The sequence below is a fragment of the Balaenoptera borealis genome, assembly GCF_965194805.1.
Source record: "Balaenoptera borealis genome assembly, chromosome: 18".
Classification (NCBI taxonomy): Eukaryota; Metazoa; Chordata; class Mammalia; order Artiodactyla; family Balaenopteridae; genus Balaenoptera; species Balaenoptera borealis.
This window is the reverse complement of record NC_138877.1, coordinates 47,052,561-47,074,686: the sequence shown is the minus strand read 5'-3', so window position 1 is coordinate 47,074,686 and position 22,126 is coordinate 47,052,561. Positions and strand designations below refer to the sequence as shown.

Here is a 22,126-nt window from a genome sequence, read left to right as displayed (position 1 = left end):
CTGGGTGAATGTATTCCTTGTTATTTCATTTAAGCTGCTAAATATCTATCAGAGTAAAATTATGGGCTCTTTGCATGTGGAGTTTCCACTTGCAGCTTCCTGAGCATGGCAGCAATAAGTGTGATTCGGAGCCCTGCATTTTGTAAGGCAGATCTGCTTCACGCCTGTGATTGCCTAGCAAGTGGGCAATGGTTCCTACAAGAAACTGTTTGCTCTATGATCTAAACCAGACGGTTGCGTAGACTCAGAAAGGTAGCCCAGATCCTGGATGGACATAACGACCAGGCAAAGGCATCTGCTGATGTTAGACTTTCAGGGGAAAACCTCAAGACACTGACAATTAAAATTATCTAAGCATGTCACTCTGTGACCTTCACTCTGACAAAGAGACTGCTCTTTCCAGAAATGACCAAACTACTTTGCAAAGTCAGGATGACTCTTTTCTCTGTAAGCTCTTTCTACTCAACCTACAGTGTGTATTTCAGGTTTTTCAGGTGAGACACCTGTGTCCTTCACTAAGCCATGAATGGAAGGGGAAGGTGGAGGTATAACTTAAGTGCTTATAAAAACACACACAAGCCTTCCCTTTATTCAGCTGTACTAACTTTCTCAGCACATAGACTGAACAAATACAAGTAAGACGTTAAGATCAGCAGCTGTATCAAAGCACAGAGCTGTCAAGTTCTGGGGGAGGCTATTTGCCAGATCAGGAACACATAAACTTTTCAGCTAGAAACTAGAATATGAATTAAGCTCATATCACTCAAAAAAGAGCTGAATGCATCTGAAACCAAAGTATACTGTCAGCCTCCCCCACTTGCTCCGGGCGCTGATGCTTCGATTAGCTATGCAAGAAGCTACCTGCTATTTTAGAATTATATGAAGTCACCTCAGGGTATCTACAAGCTTCTCACGCACAAGATACTGACTTTTTTTTTTTCCTCCTTGTTCTTGGCTTAGAGCACCGTTGTTGTTCCATCCCGGTAAGTACTATATCACGGATTGTTATTGCATAAGCTGTCATTAAGGCAACTTGGCTTCTCACAGAAGAATCAGCCTGCAAACAATAATGGTTTGTTACTAAACGCCCCCCCCAAGACTAAAAGACACCTAGCATATTTTTTCGAGTAGTAAGTATTCCCCTAAAAGATTAGGGAGCTGAAAGCTTAATTTCTAAAGAGGATTTTTTTTTTTTAAATAATAGAGAACATTCCCTCCACCCCATTTTTTAAAAATATTTGTCTCTTGAAATAGTAACTCAGTTTATAGGAACAAAAGAATAGCTCACGTGATAGGTAGCTAAGCCACGAAGCTGCCAGTGTACATAGGATTACAGGTCCCATGCAGTTTAACATGTTTCTACCTGAGGTACATAGATTCTGTTTTTTATACTGGACGGCTTCAAAACATTTTTAGATGAAAATGTGATCATGAAAGTGAGGGCCTGACAACTCAGTCTTCCAAAGCCAAGGTTAATAAAGGGCTTTTGTAGAGTTTCCCAAATAAATACATTAACACAGTTAACCTTTGACCTACAGTGCCCTTAATCTTTCAGCCCCAAGCTTCTCTCCTGGGAAGGGTGTAACGATGTTGCCAGAATGAGCTTTGCCAAAAAGAGTGCTGAGCACTCACTCTGGTTTAGACCGAAACCACCTTCATCACTCACCTTTCATCTTGCCAGATTTCCAGAGTCTAACTCTTCCAACTGCGCTTAGATTTCTCAGGTTTAATCTGCCCTACAAAACTTGAGTATTTCCAGTGAAAAAGAAAAGCACTGGATTTCTGCTCCTGCTCACTTAGCTCTGACGCATTTCCCAGCTCTAACTCATGATACCACCCTAAAAAGTATTGCTCTGAATCTGAGCGCCCACCTGCTCCAAACTCAGATTGGAATCCCTATCCGCTAGCCCCTGTGCTAGTTTTTCACTTGTGTAACCATAGGTGACCTATAAGTACACTCTTCCCTGAGGCCTTAATAAAACTTCCTTTATCACACATTCAATTACTAAGCATGCAATTTATATTTCCAGGTGCAAAAATGTCTCATGCAAATCTCTTTGACCTGAAGTAAATGCAGGCACCTTCGAAACAGGAGTCTACGAGTCTACTTCTTACTCAACAGATCCACAGCAAATGCCACTGACCTCATCTTGCTCTGCCCTACTCCAAATCGCCAGGGCTTAATTAGACATATCTGAAACCAAGCCTGACTTCTCCAAACCCATCATGGATGAACTGGATGAACTGAGCTGCAGCTATGCAACGGCTTTTGTCTCTGTGGTTTATACAAGTAAAGAAGGTGACTAAAATCCAAGAGTTCTACTCTTGTGACGTGAAGACTATGGCTGCTACGTGGTTCTGACCTAGGCTGTTTTGACCACATAAACTGTAAGAAAAAAAAAAAGAATATGAAATAGTTACTGCTACCAGTATTTCAAAACAAAACCAAATGCTCTAAAGCATCACTCTGAAATCAAATTTCCAGTTGATTAAGTGGAAGTTTGGAAGAGGGAGAGGCTCTTGCATTGGGAAGCTGTCGAGTAAGTAATCTCTAGGCATGGCCCGTGGCCCATGGAGCAGCACACAAGTTGAGTGTTCCAGAAAGATTACATGAGTTACAACCCTTGACCTTTTATTCCCAGCTAGACAAGGATTAGTTCTTCTTAGCATGCAGGAAAATGTGAATGCATTTTTCTAGGGCTAGTGCTAAGGCAGAGAAGCCACCAGTGGTAGGACCATGAGTACTTACTGTATTAATATTATCTCAACTCCTGGGAACAATAGCCAAATGCACTTGAAAAGCTACCCTTGTCCCTGGAATCAAGGAGAGCACTTTGCCAATGGCTAATTACTTATTTATTCATTCAACAAATATTTATTCATAGTATACTTAAGTTCTTGCATGCACGCATCATTACACTGGAAACACACTATAGCAGGAAACCCTAGCTAAATAAATGCTAGTTTCTTTCTTTCTTCTCTCTGGGTAAATGTGTTCTGATCAAATACAATGAACTGACAAGCAATCTTTGAGGACTGCCTTTAACTAAATTCAAGGTATAACAGGAAGGGTTATGGGAGGCTCCAAACTGCTCATTCCTTTTTCAAATTACTTCATTTCCAAGTGGATACTGCTAACCAGAGTTAAGGTAGGCCAGCCTTCCACATGTCAGAAGTAAAGCGCATTGTGCTATCTGAAGTTTCCTTACCATATTTCTTGACTCAAAGTACAATATCATTAGATTTAAAAACAAATTAAAACAGATATTTATTCTCTTCAGTCTTCAGGTGTAATTTGGCACATGTAAATTGTTTTTTCTTGATAATTTAAAGAGTAACATGATAGATTTGATCAGTAGCATTTTATTACAAAATCAACAGGCTATCATTACCTGGGTGACTGATGATGGGGTGTAGAGCTGTTCTTAGCCCATCTAAAAAGGAAGAAAAGTTCATTAAAGTTCAGGTGTTGAGAACACAAATTTGAAAGCCTAGGTTTTTGAAAATTGCCACATTTCATGAAGCATAGACTCCCTTAAAATCTGACTCTCACCCAGGCTTTGTGAATACACGACTTCAGTGACTTAAATTAGTCATGTGAAGGGGAACTGGCTAGTTACAAGATGGGAATCATGCCATTCTCCTCTGTTTACCACAGACTAACAGGGGTTGAGTTACAAGTGTTTATTATTTCTGAAGCTGTACTATCACATAAACACCAATGTGAAATTCTCAAAGTGGACACTGCCTAGGAACAAGGACTCACAGGGGTGACAGAGGAGTAAGCCTACGCCAGTCTCCATGGAGTCTCCTCTTTCCCCAAGGCAGCCTGTGACGTGAGATGTCACTTGCCCAGCTCAAACGAAGGGAGGATCTACAGGCCGATAGGGGAAGAAAGGGTCATTAGGTAAACATATGCAAGCAGAAGTCCTTTCTGAAATGGATCGAGTGTCTTTAATCCTGTATTCTGGCCTCCAGTTGATTTATGGCTCTTATTTTCTTTTCTCTCTTTCCTTGTAAAGCTTGCCAAAGTAGACTTTCCCTCTGCCTTGAAGCGTGCAAGCACAGAGTTCTATCTTTCTTGATGAATCGGATTCTTGCCAAGTGAAAGCTTTAATGACAAAATTATGCTCTGAAGAAAGGACAAGGTGATAGCCTGAGAGACTTGAGAGAAACACCACAGAGTGTTCCTTGGGCTGTTAAAGTTTAGGAGATTAAGAACTAGGTCGTGACCCTCCCTCCACACCCCATTAGTGTCCCCATACCCTGCCCCAACTGCAGCTCAGTGATAATAGAAAAATTGCACATATGTTAAGTCTGATTTGCTTCATTTTGGGTAAGGCATTAGGGGTTCTGCCCCATCACCCTTTGGTTCTGCTTTACCTTAAATGACAAGGAACTGCTATGTGCATTCTCTAATCCTTCCCCTCCCTCAACCTTTGTCCTTATGCCAAATTGTGAAGTAGGAAAAGTGTGTCTCAGACACCCAGTCACGTTCATTTGTGATCTTCTCCATCCCCACCCACCCCAGCTTCCAGAGCTCCACATCACTCAGACTTCCTCCTGTGAGGACGTGGTCATTATAAACAAAGATATTCAAAACTGCAAGACACCTTCCTTTTCTCGTTCTTTTCAAGCCTACCATTACAGGAGAAGACTTCCAAATTTCTCTCTCCACCCCAGATCTCTACCCTGAGTTGCAGAGCTACACATTAAACAATTTGTTGGACATGTGCACAGGAATAGTCAACCGATATCTTCCATTGTCAATCTGTCTTTCTGTATTGACTAGTGGAGCAGTCTTCCTTCCCATAACCCAGATCAATAGCCATAGAATTGCGATACACCCTATCCTTTCCTTTACCATCAAAGCAATGTTCAATTCTTGTCTATTCTACCTCTATTCAGTTTATCAACAAGTATCTATGGAATGTCTATTCCGTGCCAGGAATGTTTCTAGGTTCTTGGGATATATCAGCAAGCAAAATGGGAAAAGAGCCCCGCCCTCCTAGAGTTTACATTCCAGTTTTGACAGACCAGACCATTCCTAATAATGGTGATAATGATGATAATGATAACAATGACAATGATGATGATAAATAAGTAACTTAAACAGTCTCTTAGAGAATGAGAAGTGCAATGGGAAAAACATTTTAAGTAGAATTAAGAGGATTGGGAGTGACAGATGAGTGGGCAGTCAGGGTTGAAACTTTTAACAAAGAGGGCAGGTAGGCCTCACTGAGACATGCTATTCAAGCACGGGGGCATAGCCATGATGGTACCTGGAGGAAGAGTGTCCCCCGGCAGAGGGAAGAGCCAGTGCACACGTTGTCCAATGGAAACGTTCCTGGTCTGTTCACAGAACAGCAAAGTGGTCAGTATGGCTGAAGCAAGTGAAAGGGTGGGAGAGTGGTACCAGAGGAGACCAGAGGGGCAACTGAGGGCCAGAGGGTATGGGGTCTTGTGCTTCCATGTAAGAACTTTGACTTTTACCAAAGTCCAATGGGGAAAAATTGTAGGATTTCATGTTTTTACTTAGAAGAGAATTATTCCGGCTACTGCACTGGAAACTGAGGAAGCAAGAACAGAAACAAAAAGACCAATTAGAAGGTTATTACAATAATCCAAGTGAGAGATAATGATATCTTGAATCAAAGTGGTTTCAACAGAGGTTATAAGAAGTGACCAGATTCTACATAAATTCCGAAGGAAGGTCCAACAAGATTTCTTTTTCTTTTTAGTCTTGGTCTTCTTTTTCCTTTCATTTTGAAATAATTTTAGACTTACAGAAATGTTGCAAAAAAAAAGAGAGAGTTCCCATATACCCATCACTCAGCTTCCCCAAATATTTACAACTTACTTAACTGCAGTTGTTATTATTTAAAACCAGGAAATTAACAATGATACAATACCATTAACTAAATTACAAACTTTATTCAACTTTCTCCGGTTTCTCCCAATGTCGTTTCTCTGTGCTAGGATCCCACACTGCGTTTAGTACTTGTGTCTCCATAATTTCCCCCAATCTGTGACACACAGTTCCTCAGTATTTCCTTGTGTTTCATGACCTTGGCATTCTCGATGAGTAATGGTCAGTTATTTTGTAGAATGTCCCACAATATAGGTTTGCCTGATATTTTCTCATAATTGGATTGCATTTTTGGCAAAAAAAAAAAAAAAATATGACAGACAAGATGTATTTCTTTCTCTATGCATCATATCAGAATATACACGGTGACAATGTGTCTTATTAACTGGTGGTGTTACTCTTCAATGAGATTTCTCGACAGATTGAAATATGGGGAATAAGGACAAGAAGAGTCAAGAATGACTCCATGAATTTTGTCCTGAACAACTAGAAGGATAGAGTTATCAACTGGGGTAGATGGAGCAGGTCTAGGGGAAGCTGAGTTCAGCTTTGAACATATTAAGTTTGAGGTATCTACTAGTTATCTAAGTAAGCGTAGGTTTCATGCAGGCAGTTGCATATATAAGTTTGGAGTATGAGAAAGAGGTTGGGCTAGAGAAATTAATTTTGGAATCGTCAGCATATGGATGGTTTTTACAGTTATAGGATTAAATTAAGTTCACCAAGCGAGAACATAAGAATAGACAAGTAAAAAATAAGGAGTGAGCCCTGGGACATTCCAACATCAGAAAGTTGGTGAGAAGAGGAGAAACTTGCAAATGATATTAGAAACAGCAACCAGTAAGGGATTAGGAAACAGTCTTGGTTGATTCTTTATCCTTTCCTCTCCATCTTTATTCCCGTGGCCTTAACCTAGGCCAGTTTCCTCAAAATATTGTCTACCCTTTCAGGATTCCATTTTCCTCTGGAAAATGGGGTTTTAAATAGCTTTTAATTCTTAGGTCTGATATGAGAGTTAGGAGAGAAAATAGTTATACATTATTTTGCAGTGTCTGGCACGTGGAAAATGTTAGCTACTTTTGTCATTATTATTCTTCTCTGTCTCCTTCATTAGACTGTGAACATCTTAATAGCTGACCCAGTTTTATTTTCTTTTGTTCCATTCCGTAATACTGCATTAGTACATTATTAACGCCCAATAAACAATTCTTGAATGAATAGAAAAAAGAAGAAAAAAGTTAAGGGCCCTGCTTAACCCAAAAGATGGAATTCTTATGAAATTCCAAACAATGGCACTTAGGATACATTTTGCCAGAGGGTCTTCCTTGACACCTCTCAGAGCATATTCCCTGGGTGACCACCTTGGTGTCAATTTTCCCGTTCTGTGTCTTGAGTGGAGAAAAGCTACAACTGAGCTCAGGCTGGCCCTTGTCCGAAACTTCCCTTCATTGCATTTAGCTTCTCAGGATTTATGAGCCAAATCAATCTCTCCCAATGACAACCTTCTCAAGAATGGCACTGAACTCCTGACAATCTAGAATAGAAAGATATGCTTGACCTTGGACAAGTTAATTAATTCTTTTTTATGTCTTGGTTGTATTTGTTAAGTGGTTGTATCTGTAAAACTGGAAATGATGCTTCTTCCAGTAGAACACAATGGCTGAACAAGACCATCTCTTGAGGTGGTCTTTCTTTTCTTTTTTTTTTTTTTGAGGTTCTTATTCTTAATAGACAACAACGTGATGAGAAATAGAAACCAGTATTATATTTATTGTTCTATATTAGATGGTTAAGTGGGCTGGTAGAGGGACCACATACCTACTGAGACTCCATGTATGGGATTATCTAATGTTATAGTATTAAATCTCACTGCAGTTTTATGGAATAAATATTAATATTAACAAATATTTAAGAATTTGTAGAGAGAGACAGGGACTCGAGTCCTTCTGATCCAAATGAGTGCTTTTTCCACTGCACCAGGCTGGAAAATAAGATAGAGAATCTATCTGAGTAGAAGAAAGTTCTCAGCTGAACTCTGGATGGAAAAAACCCCAAAGCTCTGTGCTTCTGCCCTCTGCAGGGACTCCTAGACTGTTCTAGTATACTATTCTGAGTTTCCATTTTGGCACTCTAATTTAAAGGAAAACTTCACCTGTGTAATTAAAACTAGGCATTTATGCTACAGAGACCTGTGATTTTTTTCCCCTTACATCAATGTTACAGACTTGCTTGCTTTCAAGATTTTCTCCTTAACCAACATTGCACTTTTAACTGTCTTGGGTGAGGGGGTAAGAAGCAAGACAGAAAAAATCAATGGCACCAATGTTCAGAGTTCCCTGTATAGGAAGTAGTAAAACTGGAACTCAACTATTAAGAACCTTTCAGCAATTAGTCTTGTTTTGGTTTGGTTTTTCTTCCTATGTCCCACTTTATTAAAAAAAAAAAAAAAAAAAAAAAAAAGGAGGTCACTAGAAAACAAGTATATAGATATAGCAGAGATTTAACCCTGGCATCAAAAAAGCAATTTCTAGAGTAAATCCCAGTCCTCATACACACACAATTAGCTAAACCTTCAGTATCTACATTTGCTTGGCTGCAAAATGAGAATTCTTATCTTTAATCATGACCTAGGGGCACTGCAAGATAATCATTAAATATATTCACTAAACTGTACTTACAAGGGCAGAAAATTGGAATAACACATCAGAAAGAGTTTTTAAACAAAGATTGAAATTTAGAACTGGTTTTCTAGTTAATTTTCTGTTAATTTAAAAAATTTTACTCTATCCCACCACAGCAGTTTCTGATGGAAGATAACATAAAATGAAAATCATTTGTCTCCATATGATTCATTTTAGCAAACGTTAATTCAGTGCCAGGTATTTTGTTCATTGCCAGCAGTGTATGAAAATAAATATAAAATAGACTTACCATTTAGAACAGGGTTAACAAACTGCGGCCCACGGGTCAAGCTTATTTTCGTATGGTCCATGAGCTAAGGAGAGTTTTCACATTTTTTTAAGGTTGGGGAAAAAAATCAGAAGAAAAAAAAAATTTTGTGACATGTGAAAATTATATGAAATTCAAATTTCTGTCCATAAGTAAAGTCTTAGAGGAACACAGCCACACTCATTTTTTAGATATTTATCTAGGGATGCTTTCACACTAAGTTGGCTTAATTTAGTAGTTGACACTGGTACGATTGGCTTGCAAAGCCCTCTCCAGAAAAAATTTGCCAACCCCTACTTGAGAAGCTTACAATCTATGGTGGGAGAGAGGTACACATATGCACTTAGTTTTCCTAACATGATTAGTGCTGTAACAGTGGAAAAGTTATTCCTTCTGTCTGTAGAAGTCTGAATTTAATGAGCATATTTAAGGAGAATGAAGGCAATGAGGTAATGAAAGAAGTTCTAAGCAAAGACATGGAGAATGAGAGCAGAATATAGGGACAGAGAATAATGAGTCCATATTGTATCTGAGAGAAGTTCTGGGAGGAGTATAGAAAGAAGTGGGAGATGAGATTAAGAAAGTACATGAAATCTGTGCAAATGTAAATTGGTGCAGCCACTGTGGAAAACAGTATGGAGGTTCCTCAAAAAATTAAAAATAGAACTACCATACAATCCAGCAATTCCACTCCTGGGGATATATACAAAGAAAATGAAGACATTAATTTGAAAAAATATGCATACCTTATGTCCATTGCAGCACTATTTATAATAGCCAGGATGTGGAAGCAACCTAAATGCTCATGAATAGATGAATGGATAAGGAAGATGTGATACACACACGCACACACACACACACACACACACACACACACTGGAATATTAGTCATAAAAAAGAATGAAATCTTGCCATTTGTGACAACATAGATGGACCTAGAAGATATTATGCTAAGTGAAATAAGTCAGACAAAGAAAGGTAAATACAGTGTAATTTCACTTATATGTGGAATCTAAAAACAGATGAACAAACATAAGTAAAGAGAAACAGAGTCATAGATACAGAGAACAAACAGGTGGTTGCCAGCAGCAAGGCAGGTAGGGGGAAGAGAGAAATAGGTGAGGGAGACTAAGAAGTACAAACTCTCAGTTACAAATGTCATGGGTATGAAATGTATAGTGTGGGAATATAGTCAATAATTATGTACTATCTTTGCATGGCGACAGAGGGAAACTAGACTTATCCTAATGATCATCTTGAAATGTACAGAAATATTGAATCACTATGTTGTGTACCAGGAAATAACATAGTGTTGTAGATCAATCATACTTCAAAAACAAACAAACTCATAGAAAAAGAGATCAGATTTATGGTTACCAGAGGTGGTGGTGTGGGGAGGAAGAATTGGATGAAGATGGTCAAACACACAAATTTCCAGCTATAAGATAAATAAGTACTAGGAATGTAATGTACAACATAACTGATATAATTAACACATATATATTATATATATAAAACTGTATATTATATACAAATATATATATAATATACAAAACTGTTAAGAAAGTATATATTATATATAAATTGTTAAGAAAGTAAATCCTGGGCTTCCCTGGTGGCACAGCGGTTGAGAATCTGCCTGCCAATGCAGGGGACACGGGTTCGAGCCCTGGTCTGGGAAGATCCCACATGCCGCGGAGCAACTAGGCCCGTGAGCCACAACTACTGAGCCTGCGCGTCTGGAGCCTGTGCTCCGCAACAAGAGAGGCCGCGATAGTGAGAGGCCCGCGCACCGCGATGAAGAGTGGCCCCCACTTGCCGCAACTACAGAAAGCCCTCGTACTGAAACGAAGACCCAACACAGCCATAAATAAATAAATAAATAAATAAATAATTTAAAAAAAAAAAAAAAAGAAAGAAAGTAAGTCCTAAAAATTCTCATCACAAGGAAAAGGAGATGGTAACTATTGTGGTAACTATTTCATGATGTATGTAAGTCAAATCATTATGCTGTACATCTTAAATTTATGTAGTGCTGTATGTCAATTGTATCTTGATAAAAAAAAATGGGAGATGAGATTAAGAAAGTACATGAAATCAGATTAGGATTTCTAACCTATTCAAAGATTAGGTGTCTCCTATAGCCGGTCATTAAAGATTTTAAAGCAGAAGTGCTTGATCAGATCTCTGAGAAAGATAACTCCAGCAGAAATGTGGAGGAGTATTCCGGTTAATTTTACTTTAAAATACCATACCTGGATGCCTATTCCCTTGTTAAACTATAAAATAATCCTGTTTAATTGAATAGGCACTGCAGATCTCCACAGCCTGGCTTCATTGTCCCATTGGAAAGGTTTGGCAACCACCTGCTGCTATAACATTTTCTTTTTTTTTTTAAATAAATTTATTATTTATTTATTTATTATTTTTGGCTGTGTTGGGTCTTCGTTGCTGTGCACGGGCCTCTCATTGTCGTGGCTTCTCTTGTTGCGGAGCACGGGCTCTAGGTGCATGGGCTTCAGTAGTTGTGGTTCGTGGGCTCAGTAGTTGTGGCTTGCCAGCTCTAGAGCGCAGGCTCAGCAGTTGTGGCGCATGGGCTTAGTTGCTCCGCGGCATGTGAGATCTTCCCAGGCCAGGGCTCAAACCCATGTCCCTTGCATTGGCAGGCAGATTCTTAACCACTGCGCCACCAGGGAAGCCCTGCTATAACATTTTCAATGCCATAAATATATTAGGTAAGAAGGAAAGAAAAAAGAATATCAACTATATTCAAAAACATCTTTAAATGGTTTGGTGTATTCTGCTGTAATACTGCAATAAAGCAAAATCAGAGTTATCTTTGTATTCAAACAGTAACACCAACATTAAATTTTAAACTGAGTTTAGAAAATAAAATGAGTATATATGTCAGGCATGGAACCCAGAATTTGCCTTAAATATGATGTTAAGCATTTGGCAAACAGAAACAAACAAAAATACTTGATTGTATTGCAACTCTAGGCATAAAGACTTGTGCATTCTTCTGTTATTGGAAAGTGAACTCCAATTGCCAGAGGCAAGTTGGTTGGGTGGGGGTCATCCACAAGGTGAAACCTCAAGGGAGAAAACTGGTAGGATTGTGTTTCCTTCTCCCATTGTAGGACACTTGCGGGTGTTTGGGAAACACAGCATTATGAAAAGTGAAACATATTTTGATACGGCTGGACTTCCTGGTCTTTAAACCGATTGTGTATCTCATACATCTTCAAGAGTAGGGTACTATGTGATACGTTTTCTAAACTTATTTGACCACAAAGCAATTTTATTCAGAGTATCTAATAGAACTAGTCTATCATGGAACCCACTTTGGGAAAACAAATATATTAATTATCCTCAAAAGCTACACACCTCTTTGCAGGCAATTTTATCCACTGCTATCTTTCAGTAACCATATATTTGCTGATGATGAGCAAATTTATATCTCCATTCAAGTATTTTCTCTCTTGAGCTCCAGACATGTGTCTTGCAGACAACATCATCTGAATGTCCTGCAAGCACCCAAAAAACCTATATGTCAAAAATTGTCAACATTTCCATCTCTGCTTCTCCCCACCACACACACACACACACACACACACACACACACACACACATTCATTTTCAGCCTTCTGAGTACTCACAATCTCAGGAAATAGTACTACCGTATGGCCAGTTGCTTCAATAAGAAATCTTGGAGATATCTTTGAGTTCTTTTTCTTCCTTACCACTGATACTCATTCACCTCCTTGATGTAATTACCTCTGAAATATCTCTTAATTCAAGTCTTTTTTCATAAGCCCTACCACCCTGATTCAAGCAATGGTCTTTAACATACCTCCGGTCTTGCTTCTTTCCAGTCCATTCTTTGTGACATAGACAAATGTTACATGGGTTTATACAGTTGTCAAAACTCACTGCAACACCCAAGATGTGTGCATTCTATTTTATGTAAATTATATCTCAATAAATATAAATGTTGCAGCGCCTTGATACCAAGTAATTCAGGTGCCTTTAAATAAGAAAAGGTAAGTTAGTTACTGGTTCTCTAATGTAATTATTGCTGAACTAATCATTTTGATTAATGAATTGAATGAATCATCTAAAATTCTGCTGTCATGAGTCAGTGATCTTCTCATGGTTATAAGCGCCAATAAAACTCAAACTAGTCAGATTGGTACATGTCTAATAAAAAGTAAACACACAGGCAAACCTCAACACTGTAAGGTAAGATTACTCAGAACAAATATTTCAACTCCCAGGCAGAGCCAGTGTTGGCTCAAAGACTACAACATGGTGCTTCTGTAGCTACCTTTTCACCAATTTAAGAAAGAAAGAACTGGGAATTACAGACAGAATTCTGTCTCTACATCACATTCTATTTTATATTTGACAAAATACCATTATAAACTGTCTTAAAAGTCATTAAGAAAATGCAGGTCTTTTTTCCCACAAATCTCTTTTTTTATCCACATCCTCATACTGTCACGCAATAGGGAAAAAAATCTACAACCTTTCCAAAAGAATTTAACATTTTTTTCTTCACTCTGAATTCCTTTAAACAAAGCCCATATATTCAAGAACCAAAAGGGAAAAACATAATTGTGATATTACTTGAAAGGCGGAAACAGAAAATAAAATAAGAATGGCTTTAAAGAGCTATAAGTTTATGTAAATCAACTATACGTCAATAAAATAAAATTTTTTTTAAAGCTATAAGTTTAGTTTCCTCATGTAATAGTCCTCATGGAAGCTTTCAGGGCTGTCATGGCCGCTGCAGGGTACTGAGAATCCAGGATTTTTCATCTACTCGGTATGCCAACTTCAGCTGGCAGCTTCCATCTCTCGGTCCGATGGCAACTTAAACTCTTACCATCTGTGATGGTTAATTTTTAAATGTCAACCTGACTGGGCCACAGGGGGCCCAGATATTTGATCAAACGTTCTTCTGGGTATGTTGTGGGGTGTGTTTGGATGAGATGAACATTTGAATCAGGAGACTGAGTAAAGTAGATTGCTCTCCTGAATGTGGGTGGGGCCTCAACCAATCAGTTGAAGGCCGAATAGAACAAAAAGACCGAACGTCTTGTAAATAAGAAAGAATTCTTCTCTACCTGACAGTTTTCAAATGTGACCTCAGTCTTCTCCTGCTTTTGGACTCAGGCTCAGACTGGAACTCACATCCTTGGTGGCCTTGGTTCTCGTACCTTCAGATTCAGACTGGAACTATACCACTGGCTCACCTGGGTCTCTAGCCTGCCAATTTCAGACCTTAAGGCATCTCAGCCTCCATAACTACTTGAGCCAAAAATTTATAATCAATCTCTCTCTTTCTCTCTCTCCACACACACACACATACACACATCCTTTTGGTTCTATATCTCTGGAGAACCCAGAATAATATATATTTTGGTACCAAGAGCAGTTCTAGAGGAACAGAAATTTAAGGATGAGTTTTCCAAATTGTTTCAGGAGTTTCTGGTATTGACTCTCTAATCTGATTAGATTTAAAAATGATAATTACTCTATTCCTAGTGGTAAAGAAAGAACTGATAGTCCGTGGACTGATCTGGCAATAGAGATATGCAAAATACCTCCACTGGATACTCCTAATCAACCACTCCTAGGAAGCAAGGAGGTGGGTGACTGTGTATATGATACTTTCAAACAATTTGGGAAAACTAACAAATAGAATGAGATTGCCCGGTTGCTCCTAATGTCACTGGACAAAGTGGTGAAAGTAAAGGATGAGCTCAGGGATTTGAATTCCCAGCTCAAGTACTGCTTCAAAGACTTGAAAGTGTCTACTAGTGCCCTAAAGAGAGCTTTATCTCCTGTAGCCACGGGGCGAGGATTGCTGAAAATCAAACACAGAATCTTATCTTGTGACTGGTTGAATTACCAGTTGCACTCCCATCCTCACAGGGTGTCTACTGTGAAAGTAAGGATATAGATTGGGAAAGAATGGGATGCTGTAAGTTGGTATGGGAAGACCCAGATGAAACGAGGGACAATGAACCCCTAAATTCTGATGAGTCTTCTCTGCTAGTGGAAACAGCCTCCCCACCCCCAGTGGTAGAGGCTTTCCCATCGCCAATGGTAGGTGACAGCCTCTTCACCCCTGTCTAAGGGGATTAACCCTGCATTGCCTGGAGAAACTGTAATCAACTCCCCTGAGGCAGTTGCCGTAAAAGACCATCCTGATTCTCCTCAGAACCCCCCCACCACTCCTCTTTGCTTCTAGACCTATAACTAGATTCACACCACAGTGGGCCCCTAAAGGTGAGGTACAAAGTGTGACCCATGAGAAGGTATGCTGCATTCCAGAAGAACTGCATGGGTTTTCTAATTTAGACGGAAATCTGAGGGATGTGTGTGGGAAGGGACACTGAGGGTGTGGATAACGGTGGGAGGAACATAAAGTGGGATCAGGCCAAACGTATTGATATGAGCTCATGAGCTTAGATTCTGCTGCATTCAGTGTTGCAGCCCAGGGCGTTAGGAAGGGTTCTAACTGTGTGTTTGGTTGGCCAAAACATGGACCAAAATGTGGTCCACAGTGAGCCATTGAGAAATGTTACCTCTGCCTTACTTTAATGTAGAGGAAGGGATTCAAAGGTTTGGAAAGGCTGGAATGTTAGAGTGGATTAGAGGCTTATTCTCACACGATGGGAGGGTCTAGCAAACAAACCTACTCTCCACAAATGTGAGAAAGAAATTTGTGAGGGGAGCCTCGGTATCCTTGAAGAGCTCCATGATCACTCTTGTTTGCAGGCCAGACCTTAGCAGACACTGAAGTCACTGAATCGGGAAACCTAACTACAATGGGAATAATTAGATCCCAGCATGGCAGGGGCCAACTGGCAGCATTCAACCTCCAGAGGCATGGTGGATGTGTTATCATAACGGACAGTAGAGTTAAAGCAGCAATCAAGAAAGTCTACATTGTATATATCCATGGCATTTGGCTAATGGATCATGGTGCTTCTAGAAGTGAAATAGATAGGAAGCCTACTAAGTGCTTCCTCGATCTATATACACAGAAAATTTCCAGATCAGATGAACAAAAGTCTCATGGGAATCATAAAAACAAAGTCATGGTTTCTCAGTTATTTCCCAGACATAAGCCAGTTTACAGACCCAGATTCCTAGAAGAAAGGCCCTGGTACACTACCAAAAATTTATACTGTTCATTTTTCTTCCAGCCTTCCCCAAAGGGACCTACAGCCTTTTACCAGGGTAACTGTGCCTTTCTGGAGTTCTGGACACTGGCTCTGGACTGACACTAATTCCAAGAGATCCAAAACGTCACTGTGGCCCACCGTCAAAGAAGGGGCCTGGGCTTCCCTGGTGGCGCAGTGGTTAGGAAGCCGCCTGCCAATGAAGGGGACGTGGGTTTGAGCCCTGGTCCAGGAAGATCCCACATGCCACGGAGCAACTAAGCCCATGCACCACAACTACTGAGCCTGTGCTGTAGAGCCCGCAAGCCACAACTACTGAGCCCACGTGCCACAACTACTGAAGCCCATGCGCCTAGAGCCCGTGCTCTGCAACCGCAATGAGAAGCCCGTACACCACAGTGAAGAGTAGCCCCCGCTCGCCACAACAAGAGAAAAGCCCACGTGCAGCAACGAAGACCCAATGCAGCCAAAAATAAATAAAATACAATTAATTAATTTTTAAAAAAGCAAACTCAACCTTTCCCCAGCATATCAAGGTCATAACTGCCAAAAAGAAAACCAAAGGAAAACATGCCCTTCTCTTGAGAGTTATCAGACTGATGACACTGCAACATTAGAATGACAGCCATTATTTCACTTATAGACATACAGATAGAGATGGAGTTGAAGATAAGAGATAACAAGTGAGATTTATTTTTGTTCTTTCTGCCAATTTTTTTCCTGTTCTTTTTTTGCTTATTCATTTTTTTCTGGGTTGACAACTATACTCAACCTAAAATGAATTTATAATTAATATGATTCTGTTCTAATGGAAATAGCTAAAATTCGAGCTTAGTTTACATCTACTCTTTGCTAGTCGCTGTTTAAACTGTATTTCTTTCCAAAGTTTTGTGAAGTTGCTTGGTGCACTTTTCATTAGGTTAAAAACACATCATTTGTTTGGAAAAATACATGATTTTTTATAAAAGCTCTAATAAATTCTAATAATTTTTTTTTTAATATATATGCTAGGTTTTTTTTTTTTTAATTTTATTTATTTATAGCTGTGTTGGGTCTTCGTTTCTGTGCGAGGGCTCTCTCTAGTTGCAGCAAGCGGGGGCCACTCCTCATCGCGGTGCGCGGGCCTCTCACCATTGCGGCCTCTCTTGTTGCGGAGCACAGGCTCCAGACGCGCAGGCTCAGTAATTGTGGCTCACGGGCCTGTTTGCTCCGCGGCATGTGGGATCCTCCCAGACCAGGGCTCGAACCCGTGTCCCCGGCATTGGCAGGCAGACTCTCAACCACTGCACCACCAGGGAAGCCCGCTAATAAATCTTAAATGTTGAAAATTGAAGGAAAAAGACAAAGAGTTTACACAGAGACTTTCATTTAATAAACTTATAAGTTTATACACATTCATCTTAGCAAACATTTAATCTTTGTAAAAAATTAATAAAACGGAAACCTCAATTAAAATAGAATCAGGTGACCAGAAAGGGAGCATGCCCTGCTAGAGATCAGAGCCCAACAGAAACAAGAAAGATTTCCTCCTCTTTCTTGCCAAGAGCTCAGCCAATGAGAGACTGTCAGGACTCAGCCAATGAAAAGCCACTATACTTTTAACACTCAATTCCTCCAATGGATTCTTTGTTTACTACAGCCCTCCCAACTTCCTTTCCCCTTCTTTAAAACAGTTCTCCTCTCCCTGCTGGGACTTGGTCGAGGCTCGCCATGATTGGAGACCCATAATTGCAATTCTTTGTTGATCCGAATTAATCCATTTGTGCTGGAGAAATAACTGCCAGTCTATTTGTTTTAGGTCAGCACCTTCTTCTTTTCAGATGAAAGTTTGCTTCTTGCAGCCATGGGGACTTCATGGGCAGGCGAGTTTCCAGGATGTCTGATATAAACAAGATGGGATTTGGTTCAGTTACAGATTTAAGTGAACACAGCATGGAGGCGGGTAGAATAAAGTGGAATAGAGGCCATAGCATAGGTTCATCTTGGGACACGGTGTCATATAAGGACATACTCTAGAATCAGGGTTCAATGCCCAGCTCTGCTTCTTACTAGATGCCTGATCATGGGTAAGCTCCCTAATCTTACTATGCATCAGTTCCCCCTTCTGCAAAATGAGGTTAATAATAGTACTTACTGCATAAAGTATTGGAAGGACCAAATGACACAGACATGTAAATCTTTTAGCATAGTGTATAATATGGTGAATATTTTAATAAATAATTGCCATTATTATTATTATCATCAGAAATATCTTGTAAAGCTGTCTGGACCTAGCAGATGTAGTCACATGGTGAGGACTACAGAGTGGGTCATACCTGAGTAGCTGTGTCTCTCATATTTTAGATGAAATATTCCTAGTATCATTGACCATATTTGATTACAATGTCCACATAGATACACCATAAGAACTCTGCATTCAAGCAGCGTGATATTTTTCATAATATTCTTTCCGTAAAGACTTTTTATTATAAAGAAATAAAATTCTTCTTAGTATAACCTAGTTTGGAGGATGGTAATTTGAGGGGTTAATTGACACTTGCTATTCCCAACTCAGCATCCTTCAGCTGAGGCTGCCTCGTGGGTCACAATTGCACAGGGTCAGTGAGATATTCACGCAGACACAAGAATGTGAGAAATAAAATGCATCTCATCCGAAAACCTTGATAGATACAGTACAGAACTGCAAAGAATTCCAAAATAAGTTTCAACAAGAGCAAAATACATATGAAGAAGTGGAGATGATAAATCTAACAAGCTGTGGAGGCAACAGTAATTCAAGAATTCCTTCTCTCCTACACTAGGGATAACATCTCACTGCTGGGGCACCTTCTTCCCCACCCTTATCACCACTGCACACACCTCTCCAGAATGATCAGCCTTTGTATGGGAGGCGGTGCGGGGCGGGGAGAGGTGGAGTCCTGCTATGGCAGAAACCTCCTCCTGAAGAATAAACTGTCTAAGCCCAGTCCTGACTCTGCAGGGAGTAAGAAATCAGGAGGAGGGAGTGGAGAGTGATTATAAGTAGAAATGTATATAATATATACACATAGAGGAAGATGCCTGAAAGCTTTCAAAGATTCTCAAGAATCAAACCTTCCATCCACCGATAAACCATATTACCAAAGTAAATCCGTAAATGGCAATTTGAAACACATACATTCTCACACAGGGCTCCCTAAATTTCCATCTGTCCATTTTCCATCACTTTAGAGGTGGGCTCTTTAAAAAATATTTCACACCAACCAAAGGAAATCAGTAAGCACTTGGGTACGGGGTCTGTGATGAAATAGTTATGGCCAGCCACAGCCTTTGATATCTCAAGTGCAGAATGACCAATCTATTCTTAGATTTTTTTTAACAAATTCACCCAGCTCAAAATCAATCACTTTAGCCACTGAGAAGTGGTGGTTGAGAAGTGGTGTCAATGAATGTTCTGGAAGAGAGATATCACTATTCCAAGAGGTTATCTTTGCCCTACCGGGATCCTCATCTAGAGGATAGTAGGCTGAGTATCAAGATAGAGAGTATACAGTATGACAGAGGAGCAAAGAGGAGGAATATATACATCAGACTGGAGGAACTTTGGGTAGGGGGGATGGGTCAGAAAAATTGATGAGGAAAAAATCTTGCTGAAGCTGTCAATTCCAATCCTGACCCCAGAAATAGCTCTTACTGACGCCTCGCCTTCTACCAAGTCTTTGAAGAAACACTCCCCAATCCCAGGAGCTCCCCATATATTGCCCTCTACCTATCAGTACAGCCTGGAAAATACTGTTTTTCCTCCCTAAACCTCTAGGCCTAAGTTGAGAAGTTTCTCACTTTCACATATACTATTACTATATACCAGGTTCTGTGTTAGCTGAGATTATGATAAATCCAAGTAAAGACTTTTTTTAAAACTTATTTTTTTCAAGTATAGTTGATTTACAATTTTGTATTAATTTCTACTCTACAGCAAAGTGATTCAGTTTTACATATATATATTCTTTTTCATGTTCTTTTCCATGATTTTTTATCACAGGGTATTGTATATAGTTCCCTGTGCTATACAATAGGCCCTTGTTATTTGACCACTATATATATATATACACTTTATATATATATTGAAAAAATATACATAGTAAATACTTTATATATATAAAGTGTATATATATATATATACACAATGTCCAGACAAATCAATACTTAAATTTCAATTATTGGAGAAAGCAAATGATATATCTTATAACTTAAATTTCTGTCCCTATTACAGATTTCTTGCTAAGGTGGAGAAAATAGTATTTCAGAAATTTCAAAGCCATTATGTGTCATAAACAGATAAGAAATTCTCTAATATAAACAATCTGGTCCAACACCTGTTAACATGTGGCCAACCACTTAAGAATTTAAGCAAACTCCAAGTCTTAGCTTTTAATATCTTCTTGCAGGTGAGTCAAACAAGAACTTATTTTCACTCCAACTTTTTGATGCTTTTAACGAAGCATTTTTCAATTCAGTTTAGATGAGAAAGATAAAAGACCATAAACATTTTTCACTCAAAACTCTATTTTCTCAAAACATATAGTACGATGAAAACAACATCATTGTAGTTAGGCCCCAGAACACTTTTCTTAGCACAATTTCCTAAAGCCTAGGTGTAATGAGAAAAATATCATTATTGGGTTTGGTTCTCTTTGGCCATTTTACCAAAAGCCTTGTTTTCTTTTTGTCATTTGTAGATTTCATGGGAGGAAAGTCGGGGAACAGGGGATGCAGAGGCGCAATTCCTCCAGCGTTTATCTGATTTCATGTCTGCCCCTGGGTGGGGATGAATGACATTCTTTGCATTATGTTTATACAAAACTATAAAGGCTGTTGCTAATTGTGTTTATGATCTTCTCTATCTGGTTTGTATTTTAAGCAGAAGAGCAAGAAGATTTGATTCACCTGAAAAAATTAACAGTTTGTGTGTCTTTGATTCACCCTGGAATTTTACACTGCAAAAATCTACTGCTATTTTTGTCTCCCAGAATGTGTTCTAACAGTGTACAGAGTTTATGCCTAATACCCAAACAAAGATTAAATTGTCATAAACTATATAAATTAATTTCAGGAGGCTCAGGAATATATTTGAGCAGAAAGAGTCATATTAGATAGGCTTGACTCATCAAAACATGTTCTTCCCCCACCCAGAAAATTCTCCCAACAATAAGCCCTCAGCATTATATTCAGAAGCAAAACATGCAAATTGGGAGATGGTATTATCAAAAAATAATTGGTCTAGAGTGGAAGCAACTTAAATGTCCATCGACAGATGAATAGATAAAAGAGATGTAGTGTATATATATATATATATATATATATATATATATATACAATGGAATATTATTCAGCCACACAAAAGAATAAAGTAATGTCATTTGTAGCAACATGGATGGACCTAGAGATTATCATACTAAGTGAAGTAAGCCAAACAAAGACAAATATAATAGGATATCACTTACATGTGGAATCTTAAAAAATGATACAAATGAACTTATTTACAAAATAGAAACAGACTCACAGACATAGAAAACAAATGTATAGCTACCAAAGTGGATGGGGGGGGGAATAAATTAGGAGTTTGGGATTAACATATACACACTAATATATATAAAATAGATGAACAACAAGGACCTACTGTATAGCACAGGGAATTATACTCAATATTTTGTAATAACCTATAAGGGAAAAGAATCTGAAAAAGAATATATATATATGTATAACTGAATCACTTTACATCTAAAACTAACACAACATTGTAAATCAACTAGACTTCAATTAAAAAAAGAAAAAAATTCGTCTACAAATATATGGGTATATTTTAATTATAATTCATGGAAAATACTATATTAAAAACTTAAAGACACACCCATTAGAATGGCTACTATTTAAAAAAAATAGCACAGAAAATAACAAGTCCTGGCAAGGACATGGAGAAATTAAAAACTTTGTCCACTGCTGGTGGAAATGTAAATGGTGCAGCAGCTGTAGAAATATTTTGGTGCTTCCTCAGAAAGTTAAAGGTGGACGTATCACATGATGCAGCAATTCCACTTCCGGTTATATACCCAAAAGAATTGAAAGCGGGGAC

General features: G+C 38.9%; 2 long non-coding RNA genes across 2 annotated transcripts in view; one reads left to right on the top strand and one right to left on the bottom strand.

Annotated features, from left to right (window-relative positions):
* Positions 1-22,126, top strand: part of LOC309615937 — a 189,065-nt gene that overhangs the window by 67,828 nt on the left and 99,111 nt on the right. The window lies entirely within an intron of this gene.
* LOC309615938 lies at positions 8,264-14,169 on the bottom strand. The gene is made up of 2 exons (XR_014237155.1): positions 12,672-14,169; positions 8,264-11,521 (listed from the first exon to the last, which is right to left on the bottom strand). It is a non-coding gene; the product is annotated as an uncharacterized lncRNA (long non-coding RNA).